Source organism: Heterocephalus glaber, unplaced genomic scaffold (assembly GCF_053883595.1).
Source record: "Heterocephalus glaber isolate CG9 unplaced genomic scaffold, H.glaber_assembly_v1.0 deba00001545, whole genome shotgun sequence".
NCBI lineage: Eukaryota > Metazoa > Chordata > Mammalia > Rodentia > Bathyergidae > Heterocephalus > Heterocephalus glaber.
The window spans coordinates 2,309,232-2,331,643 of record NW_028258338.1 but is presented as its reverse complement, the minus strand read 5'-3'; the positions used below and the strand labels follow the sequence as shown (position 1 = coordinate 2,331,643).

Genomic DNA, 22,412 nt, shown 5'->3' with positions numbered 1-22,412 from the left:
CACCTACAGCAACCCCAAAGGGAAATGAGATGGAACAATCTGATACTCAACCACCTGGACTCTCTGAACTGGCAACAAAAGAAGATCTGGGAAAAATGAAATCAGAAATAATTACTCAGATAACAGCAAAGATTTTGCTCATGGTGCAAGACATGATTAATAAATCTAGAGAGGACACAGATAAAAAAATAGAGGATCTGAGGAACATGATGGAATCCCAACATAGGAAACAAATGGAATCCATAGAACAGGTACAAACAGATTTCCAAGAGATTAAAAACTCCATCAAAAGTCTGCACAGCAGAATGAACCAATGTGAGGATAGAATTTCACATATAGAAGATAAGACTGCAATTAGTGAGGAGGAAAAGAAAAATTGCTTTAAGGGAACACAAGAAATCAATCCAGCAGCTGCTAGATGATGCAAAGAAGAAAAACATAAGACTGATTGGAGTCAATGAAGAAAGAGGAGAGTGCAGATGACATAAAAAAACTCTTCACAGAAGTGATGGCTGGAAACTTCCCAAGGAGGGGAAAAGAACTTGACATACAGCTAAGTGAGGCATATAGGACTCCAGCTAGCCTTAATAAAAAAAAAATCTACACATAGGCATATAATAGTTAGGATTCCAGAAATCCAACAGAAGAACAAAGATCTACAAGCAGTTAGAGAAAAGAAACAAATCACATACAAAGGAAAGCCTATCAGAATCACAGCAGACTTCTCAATGCAAACCCTCAAGGCAAGAAGAGCTTGGAGTGATGTATTTCAAGCCCTAAAGGAAAACAGCCTCCAACCCAGATTGATATACCTTGCAAAACTATCTTTCAAAATTGATGGAGAAATAAGATACTTTCACGATAAAGAGCACCTCAGGAACTTCATGAATACCAAACCGGCACTCCAAAAAATTTTAGACAATACCCTAGGAAAAGACAACGAGGATCACAACCTCAGGAAACCCAGCAGAATGAATCCATTGGGCGTGACAAATTAAACGCAAAGGGGGAGAATCCAACAGAAGGAAAAAGTCATGACAAGGCTTTTAAAACTTTTCACTTCATCTCCCTAATGAGTGTATAATTCAATCTTATTATTGTACTGATCAGTATTTTTCTGATTCTAGAGTTGCACACCATTCCTTGTGCTATACTGGCTATTTATCATCTTATGTCTACATTTTAATTGGGTTGTCTATTAATGAGCTCTAAGAATTCTTTATATATTCTGGTCATAGGTTATATGCATTGTAAATATAGTCTGTTTAAGGACTACTTTTCATTTTAATGATGTCATTTAAAGTTCTAAATTTTGATGGAATCCCATTTATCAATTTTTTTCTTTTATATATCATGTCTTTTGTATCCTAGGTGGTTCTTGCCTACCCTGAATTCATAAACATATTCCCTTATCATTTCTTCTTAAAGTTTTATACTTTTAGGCTTTCATATTTAGGTTCATAGATCCGTTCAAGTTATTTTCATGTATGGAAAAAAAGGGTTGAGGTTAAGTTTTTATATACAGATACCAGGTGTTCTAGTGCCATTTGCTGCAAACACTATCTCTTCCTCAGCTCTTGAACTGAGTTTATATTCTATAAAATGCTAATGTTAAATAATCTTTCAAAACTCAGTGGACCATATATGTGTGGTTCTATTTCTAGATTCTCTGTTTTATTCAAATGATCTATATGTCTTTCCTTACACCAACACTGCCTTCATTACTGTAGCTTTAGAAGAAGTCTTAAAATTAGGTACTAAACGTCTTCCAATACTGTTTTTGTTTTTGACTTTTCTAGGTCCTTTGTACTCCTACATAACTTTTAAATTTCAATATCCAATTCTTCATTCATAGCAAGTATACACAGATCTGAATTTTTATATGTACCTTGTGTTTTCTAATCCTGCTAAATTCAAATACAAGTTCTAGGGGCTCCTAGAGATTTCTCAGTATTTCCTCTGTAGATGATCATTTCATCTACATATAAAGATTTTGCTTGTGCTGCGCCAATCCTATCTTAGTTGTGTCATTTTATTGCCAGACTATTTTGGTGGGGACTAGGTTTCAAAGTTTAGTGAACAGATAAAGAGGAAGCATATCTGCCCTTGTTCCCCACCTTAAGGAGAAAGCATTGTATCTTCTCCATTCATATAAGGCATTCTTGCTGGAAGTATGGAGTACATGTCTTTAATCTTTTGAGAAGTTTCTGTTCTACTTCTAGTCTCCTGATAGCTTTTACCATGAACAGCTGTAGAATTTAGTCCAATATTTTTTCTCCAACTAATGACAGGATCATATGGCATTTTCCTTTCCTCTGTTAAAATGATGACTTTTGGGGGTGGATCTTCCAATGCTGAACCAACACTACCATCCCTATAACAAAATCACTTTCTACATCCTGCCAGATCTGACTTCCAATAGTTTGTTTTGTTAAACAAATTTCTATCTACGTTCATACTTTTTTCTTCTATTATCTTTATCCAGTTTTAGGATTAGCACAATGTTGAGTTCCTAAAATGAGGGGAGAAGTGTTCCTTCTTTTTTCTGCTTTAATTGTTTGATATAATTTATCAGTTAAAATATTTATGAGCCTGCTGTTGTCATATAGGTAGGTCTTCAAGCTAGGAATATACTTTCTTTAATAGGAGCTATTCAAATTTTATATTTCCTCCAGAGTTAGTTTCATTAATTTGTCTTCCAAGGTACTTCTTAGAAGTTGTCAAATTTATTTCAAAAAAGATTTTTGTAATATGCTTTCTATATCCTTTTAAATTCTGTAAAATCTGTGGTAACGTCTCCTAGATATTAATATTGTAATTTAAAAAATGTATAACTGATATTGTGTAACAGGAAGAAAAGGCCTAAAAGACCAGAGGAATTGGAAGGGGTAGGGGAAGGGAAAAAAGGGAAAGGAAAAAATATGAAAAGAGGAAAAAAATGGAAAGAAGGTCTTTGCAAATAGAGAAGGGTGGAGGGGGTGAAGGGCAGGCAAGGGAAGGGGAAAAAAATAAGAACCAAGATACTCATGTAAAGGTACAAGATCCCAATGATGAATGTAACTGTATTTTATACCAAAAATGTACCAATAAACTTAATGGGAAAAAAAATAAAACCTTTAACTTAATCTCCCTAATGAGTGTATAATACGATCTTGTTATTGTACTGATTAGAATTTTTCTGATTCTAGTGTTGCATACCTTTCCTTGTGCTGTCCTGGCTATTTATTTATTACCTTCTTGTGTCTACTTTTGAATTGGCTTGTCTATTAATGAGCTGTAAGAGTTCTTTATCTATTCTGGTCATAGGTTATATGTATTATAAAGACGTTCTGGTTAAGGAAAAAAAAAAAGAATTCAATATTCAAACACAAGAGGCATATAGAACCCAAAAACAGCTATGGCCAGAAAAGAACCTCCCCATGACAGACCATAATTAAAATTCCAGAAATTCAACAAAAAAATACTAAAAGCTTTTAAGAGAAAAACAGCAAATTACTTACAAAGGAAAGCCTATCATAATTATACTGGATTTCTCAGCAGAAACCTTAAAGTACAGGAGAACTTGGAACAAAGTGTTTCAAGTCCTAAAAGAAAATAATTGTCACTCAGACTCCTGTATCCTGAAAAATTAGCTTTGAAAACTGATGGGAAAGTGAAAACTTTCTATGACAAAGAAATCCTAAAGAAATACATGACCACTAAACCAGCACTACAGAAAATATTCAAGTGAATCATACATAGAGACAGGGAGGCCTCCAGGACCAAAGGGTAGTTAAACAAAAGGAAAAAAAAAAGCACAAAGGAACCAGTACTGGAAAAACAATGCAATGACAGGATTTAGTAAATATCTTACAAAAATAACTGAATAGACCAACAGACAACAAAATAGAGGCAGTAATTAAAAACGCTACCAAAAAAAACCCCTCTACTAATAAAGAAAAGCCTAGGATTTGATGAATGCATCACAGAATTCTACTAGAACTTTAGGGAAGAACTAATGTCAATATTCTTCAAACTCTTAAACAGAATGAAAAAATGGCAGAGTAAAGACTGGTAGCCAATACAACCTCTTTGGGATCTGGAATCAAGATACCTGGAAAACAACAACCTGGTAAAAGAAAAAAAGTAAAAGATCTCTGAGAATCGAGAGGGAGCCAATAGGAAAACCAGAAACAACAGACCAGCTAAAGAAATGGAGCATGATGCAAAGAAGAGAATGAAATAGTCTGGAAAGCTCATCCTGGCTCCAGGGGAGGGACACTTCTCTCTGCTAACACAAGGTAAGCCCAGAAAGGGTCAGCAGCTCCAGGGAGTAACAATGGAATGGGCCGGAAGTGCTAACCCCAAGAAAAGCCCATGGCTATCGTAAACTGCAAAAACAGCATGAAAGGAAGAAAAAAAAAAAACCAGCATGAAAGTGACTCCTTCCACCAAGGCAGGCTATGTATGGTTAGAGAAGAAATCTGGTGCAGCACCTGCCACACTTGAGAGGATTTAATCAGGAGTCATTTGGGAAAGGGGTTAATTGTTTAAAATGGAGACACAGAACTACTATGCTACAAGAGTTTCTGGTTTCATCCTATCATGGTGACTGGGTGGGAGACAGCCACAAGACATAGTCATACAGAGGACACAGGCTAGATATAGACCCACCCAGGAAATTTAAACTCAAGCCAAGAAGGACACAGGGGTCCCACCCTCCATGGTGAGAAGCCAGCCCAGTAATGTGTGGATTTCAGAGGGGGCTAGGACTGAAAATGCTGGCATTAAGTCAAGCAATATGCTTTAACCAGCACCCTGTTGCCTACATCCACTATAAAACTCAGTGGTCTGTTTGCTTTTCACATGTTCCAATGTGAGCGGGCATACAGCTTGGCTTGGATAGTTGCCACTGCCTGGGGTGTATGGATAGAACAAGGGATCACCTCACAAACAGGCCATAAAGCTAGACAGAAAAAGCCATGACTTGATGTGCACAGAGAAATGTAAAAACTGGAGCTGCTGGAGTGGAAATCATTGACGAACCACACCAAGAGGGAAAGACAGGGCAGGATCAAGCATTTATACACAAAAATCTGAGTGTGAACCAACATATAGCTATTAGGAGTGACCTGCCCCCATATCTGATGGACTAATTCTGCAGACACTGGGAAGAAATCACTCATACAAAAACATGGAGGAATTATTTTTTGACTCATTTCTTTCTTCATTGGCTATTTTTGGGATTCTGGCATGTTTTTCTTTTTTATTCTTCTTTCTCCCTTATTTTTTTGTTTTTCTTATTTTTTTCTTTATTTGCTCCACTTCTTTTTTCTTCTTTTTCTTGTTTATTCTTTCCTGTTACTTTCTCTAATTCTGTTTATTTTACTCCTTAACATAATCTTTTATCTCACTTTTTTCTTCTCCATCTCATTCTTTATTTTTCCAAATTTTCTTTTATTCTTCCATTACCAACCCACTCCATTGTTACTGGTATTACTCTTAAGCTTTATTAATCTTTAGATATTTAGTTAACATTGTTCTATTACTGTTAAATTCTTTTCTATTGCTAATAGCCGTAGTTGTTCATTTAGTAGATATTTACTGTATGTCAATATTTGGTTTGTCTATGTGTCTATGATAATTACAGATCTTTTTTATGGTTAATGGTTGTACATTGGTAGCTTCTATTGGTTCTTACAGTATGTCTATGTCCAGGTTGTCTTTGACTCTACAATTTTTGCTGATTTTGATGCTACTGTCAAGGTGGCATAGTTACTATCATTAATCAGGTTTTACTATATGCCAGTGTCTGGTTTGTATTAGTGTCATCAGCAATACTGCAGGTAATTTCAAGAGAAGTGTTTACTGGGCTAGTAACACTGTACTCACCCAGCTCAAATTAACTGAGGTGGCTGGATCTTGGAACAAAGAAAAAGCCCTATAGTAGCCACACAGAGTGCACCACTGAAAAGCAGAAGCTAACTAAAGGGAGCTCCATACTAGGAACAAAATCTTTCTATTATAATTGATGAGAAAACCTCAGCTCAAGGAGAAAAAAAATTGAAACATGAAAGAAAAAAGGCAGTATCTCTATCCTATCCTTAAAACATTTAAAAAAAAGAAAAAAGAAAAAAAAAAACCTTGAAAAACTTCCAATTTCCCCAAAGCTAATCCGTGGAGTATCAACTGGGAGGAAATAAAAAGCCTACCAGATGAATTATGTTAACTCATAAAAGAGGAAGCAAAAGGGCCAGAGATTTAGCTTAGTGGTTCTGCTGCCTACCTTGCAAGTGCAAGGTCCGGAGTTCGATCCCCAGTACAAAACAAACAACAAAAAAAGAGGAAACAAACAAAAAACAGAGCAATAAGGTGCTTGGTGAGCTCAAATATGATACAACTAAAGAGATAATGGACATAATAAACAAAACAATTATTAAACCTACAGAAGTTGAGCTAAACAAAATGACACAAAACTTTAATGACAACTTTAGCAAAGAATTAAGAGTCCATGAAAAGGCACCATATGCAAATTCAGGACATAAAAAAAATTCTCTTGGAAGTATGGGCAGCAGCTGCTAAATGAGTTTATACTCAACAGATATCATAAAAAGACAAGAGAATATGGAATATGGATCCAACAGCTGCTACATGCCACAAAGAAGGTTAATCTAAATTCATGGAAAAATCCTTATATGCTTGCTACGTGACTTGCTCCCCCATTTGACCCTCATTTAATCAATTTTACCTGGGTGACTGTACTTGTAATCCTATTGGTTGGTCATGGTTTTGTCCCACCTCATGCCCACCTTGTAAATTTCCATTGGGTCTTATAGTTTTGTCCCATTTTGTACCCGCCTCACCACATGGCTTTGCTGTATAAAACATCTTTGAAAAGTGGGGTGGGTGAGCAACCCACTTTCCGGTCCCCCTTCTGTCTCTCTTAGGCAAAAGCTTTTTTTCTCCCAATAAATTTTTCCTACTCTTAAAAAAAAATCTAAATTCATGGAATTAGTGAAAAATCAGACAACAGCACAAGTGGCATAAAAAACTGTTTAACAGAAATTATATCAGAAGGGAAATAAGCAAACTCATGCCTGAGGAGCTGAGCCCCTCTTGCATTTAAGCAAGCACAACTGGGCCTGAGAAGCAGTCCCCTGCCCCCAGGGGTGAAAGCAGACCTGCACATGAGGAACAAAACAAGGTTATCTACTATTACTACTCTGCACTTTCTTTGGAGCCATGGTGAAGTGAATAATACTGTACAGTACTGTATGTGTTGAAAAGCACACAAAAAAGCTTCACAGCCAAGTATGCACAGGTCTGTCTGTGACTATGATCTTGACTAGAGGAAGCCACTACCACGTGCCAGAGCAGGGAAGATGGAAACATTTGGGTTTCTGCAGGGAAGATGGCCATGGTTGTGTTTGTCACCCAAGGCAGAGTTCTCGAAAAGAAGCAAAATTCTGCCAAACTCTTCTGTTCGTAAACCGAATTGTTCACAACAGAGGCGTTCCTAAACCAAGCTATTACTGTATTTCTCATCAGTTCTTTCTCTTACCTTTACCTAATGCTGTAAATATCATTCTACTCTCCAACAAGATCCTTTATACTACTTCTTTCTCCTCCATCTCATATAACTTTAAGGTTTCAAAGTTTTCCTTTTGTATTTCCCCAATCCTAAACCCTACATCTTTAATAGTACAACCATAAAGCTTTATTAATCTTTTGATAGTTAACTCTGTAAAAATTACTGAGTTATTCTCTATATTAGTGGAGATATAGCTGTCCCATTTAGTACATATTACCTGTAAGCCAATACCTGGGTTGTATTAATGTTTACACCATAAATTCAAATTTCAATTTTAGGACTAAGGGTGGTATTTAATTGGACCTTATGGTACATTAATGTCCAATTTGTCTTGGAAGATAATATTATAGCTGATTCACTTGATATTAACAGGGTTGCATAATTGTCATTATTTCTCTGCAAGCCAATACTCAGTTTACCTTTGTAACATCAGCAATACTAGAGTACATTCCCAGAGAACTTGGTTGTTGGGCTAATTACACTGCATCCTCCTTTCCCAAAATAACCAAAGTGGTTGAATCTTGGGACTGTGGCAAAGGACTACAGTTAGCCATGCTCACAAAACATCAATGAAAAGCAACTAAAGAGATCTCTATACTAGCAACAAAGTCTTTAGACTATAAAGCATCCACAAACCTCAGCATAAAACAAAACAATAGAGACATGAGAAGACAAAGCAACAAAATGCCTCCCAAAACTCCCAACTCCCCCGAAGCCAATCCAACCAGCAGTGAGGGACAGAATAGTATAAGCCACATACATAAACTATGGGAAATGGTAACAAAGGAAGCTAGAAAATAGATCAAAGAGGCACTCAGCAGGATCACAGAAAATGTAACTGTCTTTGCTGAGACAAAATACCCAACGCTCAAAGTTAAAGGAGGTAAAGGTTTGGGTTATAGTTCATAGAGATTTCAGTCCATAATCAGCTGGCTCCAAGGCAGGGTGGCAGAGGGGCAACAATTCATGGTGGGCAGAAGACAGCAAAAGCAACAAGGGAAGGGGGAGGGGCCCTCAACAGCCCCTTTTATCTTCTGCAGATTACTTAGGGTAGGTAGCACTCACACCCTCAATTCTAGCGTGCGTGAGCCTAGCATTGCATCATGAATCAATCCAATGATCCAGGAGCTCTCAGAAAACACTAATAAAATGCTAGATGAGCTAGAGAAAATGATACCAAACACGAATAACCAGATTAGCAAAGAATTAAGAGTCCATGAAAGGGTTTCTATCAGAAATCCAGATTAAAAGTTATATTGAAAGTATGGGGGGCTGGGGATTTAGCTCAGTGGTTCTGCAAGGTCCCAAGTTCGATCCCCAGTGCCAAAAAAAAAAAGTATGGGCAGCAGAAGTGACCAAAGTGAGGACAGAATTTAAAAACAGAAGGCAATGATGCCTTCAAAGACCAAATACTCATAGACACCTTAAAAGCAACACCTTAAAAATGCATCCAATAGCTGCTCAATGATACAAGAAGACTAAGCTATGAGTAAATGGAATAAGTGAAAAATCAGAAGACAACACAAATGGTATTTAAAAAATCCTGTTCACAGAAATAAAAGCAGAAAAAATTTCCAAAGACACGGAAAGAAATTAACATACAGATAAAAGAACCATACCGAACCCCAAACATTTACTACAAAAAATGCCATATTATACTCAAAAGGACAAGTCCACCATAGGGACCAAGTCTTAAAAGCTGTTAGAGAAAGGCAACAACTGATATAGGAAGTTAATCCCAGTAGAATCACAACAGACTTCTCTGCACAAACCTTAAAGGCCAAGAGGGCTTGGAGCTAAGTATTTCAAACCCAAAAAGATAACAACTTCCAACCTCAACTTATGTTTTTTTGGTACCAGGGATTGAACTCGGGTCCTTACGTTTGCAAGGCAGGCGGCAGAACCACTGAGCTAAATCCCCGGCTAACCTCAACTTATGTATCCTGCATAACTTTCCTTCAAAATTGGTTGAAGAAGTAAGGTGTTTCCATGACAAAGAACACCTCAAGAAATTCATGACCACCAATCAGTGTTACAAAAACTTCTCAAGGATATCCTAGAAAGTGACAATGAAGTCAACAATGCCAATATGTCAAAAAGACTGATTACATCTAGGGGATGAGCAACAAGCAAACAGACAAAAAGGAAATCAGCAACAGGAAAATAATACAATAACAGAAATAAGTCAATATCTCTCAATAATAACTCTTAAATGTGAATGGCTTCGGTTCCCCAATGGATTAAAGATTTAAATATTAAATCAGAAACACTAAATCTGCTGGAAGAGAAAATAGGTAGAACTTTTTTTTTTTGGTACCGGGGATCGAACTCAGGTCCTTGTGCTTGCGCAGCAGGCGGTGAAATCAGTAAGCTAAATCCCCAGCAACAGCAGAACTCTTGAAGACATAGGTATAGGCAAAGACTTTATGAACAAAACCCCAATCACACAGGAAGTACTACAAAGAATCAACAACTGGGATCTCATCTTATTAAAAAGCTTTCACACAGCTAAAGAAATCACCAACAGAATGAAGAGACAACCAACAGTGGGAAAAAATGTTGCCAACTGTTCTTCAGACAAAAGACTAATAATATGTAGATTAAATAAAGAACTGAAAAAAATCAAACCTCAAATTAAAAGACTCAATCCTAAAATGGGCATCTGAGATAAATACATACTTCTTAGATGAAGAAGTACAAACGGCAAATAAATATATGAAAAAATGTTCAACATCACTGGTCATTTGAGGGATACAAATTAAAACAATACTGAGTCCATCTTACTCCAGAAAGAATGGCTATTATCAAAAAATCAACCAATAACAAATACTTGTGGGGCTGTGGGGAAAAAGGAACCCTTCTCCACTGTTGGTCAGAGTATAGACTAGTGCAACTGCTGTGGAAATCAGTGTGGAGATTCCTCAAAACTAGAGGTCCCATTTGACCCAGCTATTCCCCTTCTTGGTATCTTCCCAAAAGAATCAAAAGCATCATACCACAGCAATATATGCATACCCATGTCTATAGCAGCACGGTTTGTAATAGCTAAATCTTGGAAACAGCCCAAATGCCCATCAACCGATGAATGGATAAAGAAGATGTGGGGGTTTTTTACACAATGGAGTAATATTCAGCCATAAAGGATAGACTTGAGACATTTGTAGGTAAATGGAGGCACCTTGAGACCATACTCTTAAGTGAAATAAATCAGACACACACATGTAAATATTGCATCATTTCTCTGATGTGAGAAACTGAAAGTGTAAATAAAGACCAAAATGTAGCTTAGATATTGTGAAATAGGAAGAAAATACTTAAATGGAAAGAGGCACTAGGGAGGCAGGAGGGGTAAAGCAAGGAAGTGAAAAAAAAAACAAGAAAAGAAAGATGAAATGGTAACAAAGCTTTTGTAAATAAAGAGGGGAAGAACGGTTGAAGGGAGGGGAGGGGAATGGGAAAAAATATGAATCAAGATATATCATGTACAGGTACAAATTCCCTATGATGAATGATCATTATGTACATATAAATTGTACCAATAAACTTAATTAAGAAAAAGAATAGGCAAGCTCTTAGAAACAAAAAGTAGAGTAGCAGTTACCCAGGGAGTGGGTGAAGGAAGAATAAGGATTCATTACTAGCCAGTTTGTATTTGAGGTAATAAAAAATTTCTAGAGAAAAAAACTGCAGATTGATAAAATGCATCAAGAAACAAAACCCAATGATATGTAGTATACAAGAAACACATTTACTTCAAAAAGAAATTAAAAGATCAAAAATCAAAGTAGGTAAAACAATGTATTTCTTACAACTTCTAAACCATGAAAAAAGCAGGAGTAGCTATCCTAACTTCAGACAAAGTGCATTTCAAGACAAAACTGATCAGAAGAGGCAAAGAAGGTCACTAAATATTGGTTAAGGGAACAACTGAACAAGAAGAGATAACATTTATAAATGTTTATGTAATGAAAACTGGCAAACCCACCTTCATGCAACAGACATTACTGAATATAAAAGATCAGATGAAACATAATACTCCACTGTCAAAAATAGATCAACTAGGGCCGAGGATTTAGTTCAGTGGTTCTGCCACCTGCCTCACAAGTGCAAGGTCCTGAGTTCAATCCCTGGTACCAAAAAAAATAGATCAACTAGACAAAAAAATCAACAAAGAAATATCAGAGTTGAATCAAAACATTAAGCAAATGGACTTAATAGGCATCTAAAAAGTGTTCTACCCAACAATAACAGAATATACATTCTTGTCGGCAGCACATGAAACTTTCTCCAAATCAGACCACATTCTAGCCCATAAAGCATGTTTAAGTAAATAAAAAAGAACTGAACTTATATGATGCATTATAGCAAATAATAATGCAATTAAAGTAGAAATCAACAGCAAGAAAAACCACACATATTATGCAAATCCATGAAAATTAATATACTCTTGAATAATCATGGGCCACAGAAAAAAATCAAGGAAGAAATTAGATCGTTCCTAGAATCAAATGATAATGCCAGTACAACATACTAGAACCTAAGGGATACACTGAGGGAAATGTTCATTAAAGGAAGAGGGACGTTTATACCTATGCTAACCGACATCAGAAAAAGAGTGAACACAATTAAGTAACCTAACGATGCACCTTAAGGTCCTAGAAAAACAAGAACAATCCAAATCCAAAGCTACTACAAGGAAATAAATTAAAGATCAGAGCAGAAATCAATGAAATTGAGACTTAAAAAATAATACAAAGAATCAATTAATTGAAGAGCTACTTGTGTGAAAGAATAAACAAAATTGACAAACCTTTAGTCAGTATTACCAAAAAAGGCCTAAATCCCTGCAGTTAGAAATGAAAAAGGCAAAATCACAACAGGTATCACTTAAATCCAAAAGATTATTAGGAACTACCTTGAAAACCTATATTCCAATTAATCGTAGAATCCAGAAGAAATGAGTAGATTCCTAGATACATATGAATTACCAAAACTTAACCAAGAAGATCTAAAAACCCTGAATAATAAAAAAAGGCACTGAAATTGCAGCAGAAATAAAAAATAAATTACCAAATAAGAAAAGCCCAGGACCTGGTAGACTCACTGCTGAGTTCTCCAAGAACTTCAGTGATGATCTAATGCCAATACTCCTCAAACTCTTTAATGAAACTGAAAAGGAATGGACACTCCCCAAATCATTCCTGGAACGTAGTAATACCCTGATTCCAAAACCAGATGAGGACTTAACAAAAAAAACAAACAAAAAACAACAGGTAAATTTCCTTAATAACATAGATGCAAAAAAAGAGAGAAAAAAACCAAAAACAACAACAAAAAAAATAGATGCAAAAATTCACAACAAGATACATGGAAGCAGTTCAACAAATCATTAAAAAGATCATATATCATGACCAAGTTGGCTTCATCCCTGAGATGATTCAATATACAAAAATCAATAAATATAATCCATCACAGAAACAGAAGCAAGGATAAAAATCACATGGTCATCAATATATGTAGAAAAAGCCTTTGACAAAATCCAACACTCATTCTTGATAAAAACCCTGAATAAAATATATATAGTGGGACCTTATCTGAATTTGATGAAAGCTAGTTAAGAAAAACCTATTGCCAACATCATATTAGATGAGGAACAACTAAAAGCTATTCTACCCAAAACCAAGAAAAAGACAAGGACGTCCAATATCATCACTCCTGTTCAATATAGACTTGAAACTTTAGCCAGAGCAATCAGGCAAGAGAAAGAAATAAAAGGTATACATATAAGAAAGGAGGAAGTCAAATTATTCTTATTTGAAGTGACATGATTCCTTAGACGGAAGACACAAAAAATTCCACCAACTGACACCTAAAACTAATAAGCAAATTCAGCAAGGTAGTAGGATATAAAACCAACACACAAAAATCAAGTGTTCTTGCATACTAATAATGAACCTACCAAGAAAGAAATTAGGAAAACAATGCAATTTACAATACCCTCAAAGAAATTATGCAGCAACTAACCTAACTAAGGACATGAAGGACTTCTAAATGAAAACTACAGTACTCGGAAAAAGAAGTTTGAAGAGGACATCAAAAGAGGAAATGATTCTCTGTTCCCAAAGAGGCAGAACCAATATTGTCAAAATGGCCATACTACCAAAACAGATGTACACATTTAATGCAGTTCCAATCAAAACCAATAGCATACCTCGTAGAAATAGAGAAAACAATCTTAAAATTCGTAAGGAACAACAAGAGACCTAGAATGGTTTAGCATTTTGGCCATTACAGAAATGCAAATGAAAGTGGTCCTGGGCAATATGAGCAAAGTAGGAAGCATCACAATCATGGACTTCAAGTTACATTAGCAAGTTGGAGAAATAAAAATAGCATGGTACTGGTATAAAAGAAACATGTCAATCAATGAAACACACTAGAGAATGCAGAAACAACCCTAGCCATATTCAGGTATCTGATCTTTGATGAAGGGGCCAAAAACATATGCTAGAGAAAAGATAGCTTCTTTAATAAATGATGCTGGGAAAACTGGTTGTGGACATGTAGACAAATGAATCTAGACTTGTATCTCTCTCCTTCTACTAAACTAAAATGAAAATGGATAAAAAAAACCTAGAAGATACTGGGCAAGGGTTGAGCTCAGTGGCACAGTGCCTGCCTGGCAAGATCCAGGTCCTGAGTTCGATTCCCAGTACATCCCCCCAAACTCCCCCCAAAAAACAAAACCAAAAAACCCTAGATATTAAACAGAAAAAATCTGCTAGAAGATAAAATAGGTAAAACTTGAAGACACAGGCAAAGGCATGGACTTTCTGAATAGAATCCCAATTGGAAAACAACACCAAGAATCAAAAAATGGATTAAACAAAATTAAAAAGCTTTTGCATAGGAAAGAAAAAAGCAACACAATAAAGAAACAAGCTACAAAATGGAAAAAAAAATTTGCCAAGCACTCCTTGGACAGAACACTAATATAGAGAATATATTTAAAAAACAAAAAATTAGACTCCCAGAAATAAATGGTTAGCATTTTGGCCATTACAGAAATGCAAATGAAAGGAACACTGAGATTTCAGACAGGACACACATGAACAAAACTTTCTGAGTTACGTATTGGGATTATTAATGACTACAAACCCATTTCATAAGTGAAGATACTAATTGTGTCAAGATGATGCGAGTACAAGTGGGAGAACTGGGCAGAAAGGAAGCTTGCATAGAATCAGAACTAGTGTCTTAAACCACAACACTATATTGGTCTCTCAAGGAAAATCCCCACTATTCACCATATCAGAGGTCTACTTTTGCTTTAAGGGAAAACCTCTCTCAATCAGGTCTAACGAGAAAGGCAGTTTACCATCTGACAAACCAGTCATGAGGAAGAGTGGGCCCAGGCTGGGAATGATATGTGATCAGTGGGTCACACAAAGATCATCTGTCCAAGCTATCCTTTTCTCCTACACTGGTTCCAGGACTGACAAGCATACATTGCTAGATCCAAGTACAGAAAGGCATTTTCTATTCCTGTATCTTTCCTGAGAGCAAGGAAGTACGTACTTTAGAAGCTCTCGGCAGAGACTCTCCCTTTCACGTTGGCCACCATGGGGTCATTTCCCCATTCTGTGGTTAGGAGGGAGCCCACAGAAGTGATGGTCATGGTGTCTCTGATGACAAAGTCTGGAAACGGGATGGCTCTTGGCAGGACTCAGTTCTTATCCACCCCATGGGACTCAGCCAGACAACACTCCCTCCAGGACGCTTTCTCTGGCTTCTTCCCCAAGCCCCAGACCACAGACCTTCTCTGAGTTCTCACAACACCCAGCATCTCCCCTCTCTCAACTCCAGTGCCACTCAGCTGGTCCCACGTGGTTATCTTTCTGTCTCGTCCACTAGGCCAGGACCCAACAGAGTCCAGCAACATTGTGTGGTTTGCCCATCACAGAGCCCTGCCCCAGTAGATATCCACAGATATCTATCAGATGAAGTAAGAATATGGATCCTCTATAGATAAATCACTTAGCTCGTCAACTGTATAGGATCCATATTGACCCATGTGGCAAAGGAGAAAATTCTTGCATCGAGAGGTTAGGTAACATCCCTAACTTCACACAACCAGGAAGAGACCGAATTCCACACCAGGTCTGCCTGACTCCAGATGCACGTGCCCTTGGTGGCGGCGCATGGCCTCTATGGATTCTTGGCCCCCTCTGAAGTCTGAGCTAGAAAGTAATCTCAAGGTACAGAGCTGAGAAAGGAAAGTCCTGGAGGATGGTCCCTGTGTCCAGGGCTGGTCCGGGGATCAGGTCACCCTGATCAATGTTACCACCCCTTACTAGTGCCGGGCTGTCTTCTCAGTGCCCAGAATACTGTCCAAGAAACCTCACCAACTCCCTGCTCACATTAGCTTACATTCTATTGGAGGGAAGAGAAAGTAAACAACTAAACAACCAAATGCACAGCATGTTGGGGTGATCAATGTTATGAAGGGAGTTGTATTGATTTTAACAACTGAAATAATGACACCTGGGCTGGGACTGCAGCTCAGTGGTAGAGCATTTGCCAGCCATGGGCATGGACCTGAGTGTGATACGCAGCACTGAAAAAAAGCCTCCTCAAACCAAAACAATCAAAGCAGCAACAGTACGTGGTATTTTTGCCAACTTTCCCAAGTGATATGAAACATTCATATGAAGATAACTTCAGTTCTAAGGAACAAGATTCCTTTAATGATAACAAATACTAGTATGATGCTTTTCCAGAGATAGCAAATTCCCATGGGTAAATGACTGAGACCCGTGCAAGGTAAAGGATGTTGAAAAGTGTTCACCTACCTTCTACAATGCCGGAGAAAAGGAGTCTGAGTCCCAGCCATACAACAAGTGCATTAGCCAGTGTTTGTCCAGTCTTTTGCATGCAGGTGTTCTGTAATTTTGGTGTTTCCACGGATAGCCTCTATCCTACTGGGTTGAGAATGCAGGGTATGGCATTAGTACTGTCATATAAAAGAACAGCGAAGCCAGCAAATACCTAGCAATGCCTGCTTTTGAGTGTAAAAGAAAATGAAGAAACCAACATGGTCCTTACATTAGGGATCTTCCCGCAGGTGGGTCTGAAAGAGACAGAACAGCAAGGGGAGTTCAAAGGAGGGGCTTAGGGACTGGCAAAGTTGAGGAGGGGCCAAAGCATCAGGAAGATGTCTAAGAGAGAATTTCTTCTTGCCAGTGAAGAGCTCACCTGCTCACCAAGGTCACTGATCAGTGGGCTCACATGGCAGATACTGCTGACAGTCGTCTGAGTGACATCTACACCTCTCATCTACAAAACAACATAACGCGAGTGGCTAAGGTGTATTCATGCAACCAGCCTTCACTGAGGGCACACTGCTCAGTGGTCCTTTGGTGAAATGTGCAATGTAGCCCCATCCTGAAGGCAGAGCTCGGTCTGAGGAGGTGAAATTCTATCTAAGAGATGGTATAAAGGGGGAAAAACTGGGGATTCCATTAATAGTAGACAGTCAGGAAGAGCCTGGAAATAGAAGACACAATGCTTCCGACCCCTTGAATGAATAGAAATTTGAGCACAGGATCTGCTGTATCTACTCACTCACAATATATTACTTCTAGCTGAGAAAGAGCTGGCATAACAATACCTGTTCACTAGGAAGTGGAAAACTATAGCTCTGATACCACATGGTTCTGGACTCCGGGCAGTGTGGGGAGGAAAAAAAAAAGCACAAACATTGGATGAACAGAAAATCAAGCCGACATACTTTCTGCATCCACTCTTGTACAACACATTCTCCTGCAGGATAACAGTCCTTAAAGGGCTACCATTCTGTGAGGCAAGGTGCTGAACAAAACAAGGCTCAAAACAGCAGCCACGGAAGGACTGGAACAGAGAGGAGGGCCTGGAGCCCAGGTGGTCAGGAAGGGCTTTTTCTTTGGATTGGTGTGACACATAGCACAGGTAGAGTAGGGCCAGTAATTTTTCACAGTTCAGATTTTTCAGATTCGGGGATATTTGCATATACAAAATGACGTATCTTGGGGATGGGACCAAAGCCTAAACACGATTCATTTCTGTGTTATATATATCATACACACATAGCCAAAAGATAATTTTCCACAACAATTTCAATGCACCTGTGATTGTGCATGTATTTTGTGGGTGTGTGCGTCCATTGTGTTTGCTGGGGATCCAACTCAGGGCCCCAAGAATGGTAAGCACACCCTCTATTACTAGCTACACCTCCAGCCATGCCTGCCTGCATTTTAACTCCAAGGTGTCAGAAGAGAATTTTCTACTTCTGATATCATGCTAGTGCACAAAAATGTTCAGGTTTTGGTGTATTTCAGTTTTCAGGTTTCAGTTTAGAGATGCTCAATTTGTATTATTAGCCCTACTTTCAGATGAGGTAAATGAGGATAAGAGGGGTCCAGCTACTCCAGGTCACACGGCTAGGTAGTGATGTTACCCATTTCTCACTCACTTAGGTCTGCTAAAATACAAAGGTCTCGTCTCTGTACTGTTCCTTACATTAATCTCTCCTCTTATTCCCGTTACCTGCTTTAATCCACGCTCACCATTTTGTGCTCATATCACTCTCCTTACCTTGAAATTCTAATAATCTCCTAATATCATACGTAAACTCTGTTATAGCACACCACTATTACTTTAGGAACGTAAATTTTCCCCATAATGAACGACTGCCCGGCCTAGAACTGAACACTGATCTTGAGAGCAGCTTTAACACACTCGATGAGTAAAGAAAATGAATCACCAAGATTTAGTTTTAACTGAACTATTTCACACAAACCAAGTACAATTTTCAGCGCAATCCACCTCCAACCAAAGAGAGTTCAACCAGCGCTTCCCTCCAAAAATTATACCCCAAACACTGTCTCCAATGCCAACATGGTCCAGGCTAAGAGACACTGACTGCCCCTTTGACTGGGAGCCGTTGAAATTCTGCTCCTTCAAATACAGAAATCCTTCCTCTGGCCTTTCTCTCCATGCTGGTAGGTACACTTAAGGGCTTATCAGGCTTATCCGAGCGAAGCCATTCACTTGGCCTTTTTGGACAAGTGAAGTAAAACAATCCTGATACACACTGGTCAACACACAAATCCAATACCTCCCAGAAGGCTGTGTGCATCTAGGGAGATGGTACTGGAAATGCCATTGGAAAGCTGTGACCAATCCTAACACCACATTTCTGAACCCACTGGGGTCCACTGCTGTACTCAAGCAAAGGGGAAAACCAAAGATGCCTTTCTTCCCTGACTACCACACACTTCAGCCTGCAGTTACTTGACAGTGGTCCATACTTGCACGCTAATGCAGGAACCACAGAGCCCACGAAAAGCATATGTACTCATGCCTAAGTCACATCCTGACCACTGACCCTCGGGAAGCGTTTCGCTGATGTTTCCATTTTGGAAATGTCGCCTTCCTCGAAAACACTCGAGTCTCACATTGTGAGGTGGGAGATGAGGCGAGGAGGGAGGCGGTGGCAAAGGAACAGGTTATTTCTGAACCAAACACGAATTTGGGCCCAAAGACACCCCGGCTGCCGCTAAACGATGCCCACAGGAAGTTTCATTCCTATTTCCCCTCTTAAAGACAGCCGTTCTCCCGCTACAGAAAGAAGAGTACGCAACGCGCAGATTGTCCAGACGCCATTCTGATAGCGAAGCGACGGGCTGTCCAAGAAAAGCAACCATCCTCTCGGAGCGCCCTTCACCCTTGGCCAAGGGGCCATTCTGGTCCCAGACGCACACTTGCCCTGGTCTAGGAGATTCTCTCGGGGCCCGTCCCCTACTCCGGTCTCCTCCTCTCGCCTGCCCTGTTCTAGGGCGGTTCTTTCTCCCTTTCTCTCCCTCTTGGCTGCCTGAAGCTCCAGCTCCCTCCGCGTCCTCTCCCACCCGCTTCGTCTCTCATTCGGCCTCTCCGTGGCTCTCTGGAACTCTTTCTGTGGCGCTCGCTGTTTCTCTCTCCTGTCTCCCCCTCCGTCCTTTCCCTCTCTCCCCGCTCCCTTGGGTTCAAACTCTCTCAGTCTCTCTCGGCCTGCCTCACGCGCGTTCGCTCTCCAGAGCAGGTCTTGCCGGCCGGTCGCGGGCGTGCGGTCTCCTTTCCTCAGGGCTGGAAACACGGCGAGGCCACGGAGGAAATGGGTGAAGACCACAGAAAGGAGCCCGCCTCCGGAGGCTAGAGAGGCAGCACAGGGAAAGTTGGGTGCGCGCCGCGCCTTCGTCACCCGGAAGCGACGCCTCCGAGAAGCTGGGCCTTCATTGGCTGCTGCCCCTGCCGTAGCAGTTGGAAGAAGATGACGGTCGTTTCCTCAGCCAGAGAGTTCTGGCTGCGCCTTGGGACCCGCGCCGTCCCGCTCGGCCCGGCGGAGACCCGGCATCTAGGCTGACTCCAGATAGCGCGTCACTGCAGTTCGCCGATCTGGCGCGACCTCTGGACTGTGGGTTAGGACGCCACGACGTTTGTCGGGCCCTGGGAAAAGACTCTGGGCGGCGGACGTGACGTCATGGGAGGGGGATCGTGGGAGCCGCCCAGGGGTCCCTAGAGGCTGCTGGCTCCTGTTCTGCTGGCTGGCTCTGGTGTGGAGCGTGCACGTGAAAACCGATCCCGGACTTTGCTTTGGTTCATTTACTGGTTGTGCTTGGGCGAAAGGAGCCCAGCAGGCAAGACAACTGAATCAGTAGAAAATGTCATTTATGAGGTCTTCTCCAATAAGCGGGGCGCCCCAGATGTGGAGACCAGAGGGTCTAAGTGGGCTTGCTTTTGGTTTTTAGTGTATAAAAGATAGGAGTAGACAAGCTGTAATGGGGAGAGTTACTGTGGGCGCCAGGGTTGTAATCAGAGGAACTCTCAGTCCGCTGAACCGGGGAATGTTTAGCTCTGTGCCCAACTATTTTTAGCAAGACAAACTTCCATCCTAAGTGGTTCACCCATGAGAGGCAAAGAACAAGGAATAGAAGGTCTGTCACCTGCGAGTGTTATGGGAGTCAGGACAGAGGGGACAGACGGCAAGGCTTATTATCTAGGTCATATGAGGAAGCGTGGTCCTATGTGTTCAGCAGTGTCCCAGAAGAAGAAAATGTGTGGGGATTTCTGTACCTTGGCTTATTTCAGGAAACGGGTGAAGTTCAACATCGCCAAAAGGTGAACTTAAGCCAGGTGGCTTTCATGTGTGCCTGAGAGGTTCCCTTTTTATCACGAAAGTGTCTTACCCGTGGACTGCACTTTGTAATACTAAAAGGTAATTTTTTGGTGGCCTAAAGAAGGCCAAAATGAATAATCCCAGAAGACTATCAGGGCCCGTGTTTTACAAATGAGGTAACTGTCACAGAGAGTTTAAGTCACCTGCAAGAAGTCACACAAGGAATAAGTGGTGGATCAGATTGAAACCTGGATGTCTGTGACTTCATTACCTCCCTGCTATGTAGCCCTGTACTGTTCCTTTCCAGAAGCATATGATCCAGCTCAGTTTTTTAAGCAATAGATCCCTTGAGCCAGCTGACAACCTTTATCCCCCCACACATGGTACTGAAGGAGTTCTAGACAACCTCCAGGGCAGAGAACAGTGTTAAAGATCTTAGGTCCCAAAGGCCCACCTTACTCCATTGAAGGAGACAGGCTACAGGCAAGAGATTAGAGGATCTGAGGGGTACGTTTCTGTAGGAGACAGGCTGATGAGATATTATACTACACAAAAGTGATAATAAATATGACAAGTTGCAATTTATTTACTTTTTACCCCTTCCTTCTTGCCTGCGTGCCTGCCTGCCTTGACAATACCATTCTCAAAGCTGATGTGTAAAACCAAACCAACATGGGCAAGGAGAGAGATTCCCGTTTTACCTGAGGAGTACCTGACCATAAGACCACCATGTTACTGTATATAATGTGTGAAACATTCTTCTACAGTAAATGAGTGAAACCAGTCAGTTGTGTTTCCTAATTAGTATTATTCCCATGTAACAGGTGAGAAATCTTAGGCACAAAGAGGTTAGGTCAGCTTCCCAAATGCACTCAAGTCATAACGTGGTTGAGTCCCGCAGCTGCCAATGCTCAGCGTGTCCCAAACTGATGCCATGCACTTCGACCCTTTGCACATTTGCCCTTCTTCCAGTGCTGCCTAACTCAGTGAAAGACGCCACCTTCTGCCTTGCTGCTTAGGCTGGAGGTGCTGGAAGCCATCCTTGATGACTGCCTCTCTGACCCGCCCGACAATCCCAAAGCCCGGGCAACTGGCCTCAGCAAGACTTTCTAAGTAGAGTTTTACACTCCCTTCCTTTCACTACCACAGTTCCCTAGTCCAGTCACCCTCATGTCTCTCCTCAACTATCACCAAGTCAGAGCTGGTGCTCTTGCCACTAGTGCTGACCCCTTCCTGCACACTATCCTACGGCCAGAGGGACCTTTCCACTTGCCAATCAGGTCGTGTCACCCCTGTCTGCCATATGCTCAGGGTAATATCTAGCCTTTTAGACCGAGCACATCTGGCCCTGCCTAGTCCCAAATGCCTCATCTGTAGCATATCCCTGCCTCTGTTGCAGCCCACACCCACGCTCTAGCCAATGTAATTTTCTCTGTTCACCCGGTGATCCACATTCAGCCTTTTTCTTGTTCTGATGTCTCTAGCCTCCTGATGAAATTCCCTTTCTTTGGGATAAGCCTCCTCCCTGTTCGTCTACCTGATTTTTACTTGCCTTCTGATTTCGGATGAAGTAGAGAAGTTTCCATTTTACCTAGGGAGTAGCTGGGTGAAGAGGCACACTTAATGGCTTTGCTAATTTTATTGAATATT

General features: G+C 40.2%; 1 protein-coding gene across 16 annotated transcripts in view; it reads right to left on the bottom strand.

The window, feature by feature from the left end:
* Nucleotides 1-21,538, bottom strand: part of LOC101705560 (protein FAM156A/FAM156B) — a 32,995-nt gene extending 11,457 nt beyond the window's left edge. The window contains exons 1-3 of one of the 16 annotated variants that reach the window (XM_087189657.1): nt 19,376-21,538; nt 16,826-16,906; nt 16,423-16,551 (exon numbers count right to left, since the gene is read on the bottom strand). The gene's annotated coding sequence lies outside the window, so the exon portion shown is untranslated. The other 15 variants (XM_087189658.1, XM_087189660.1, XM_013068772.3 and 12 more) reach the window with 15 other exon arrangements.
* Nucleotides 21,539-22,412: the final 874 nt, after the last annotated feature.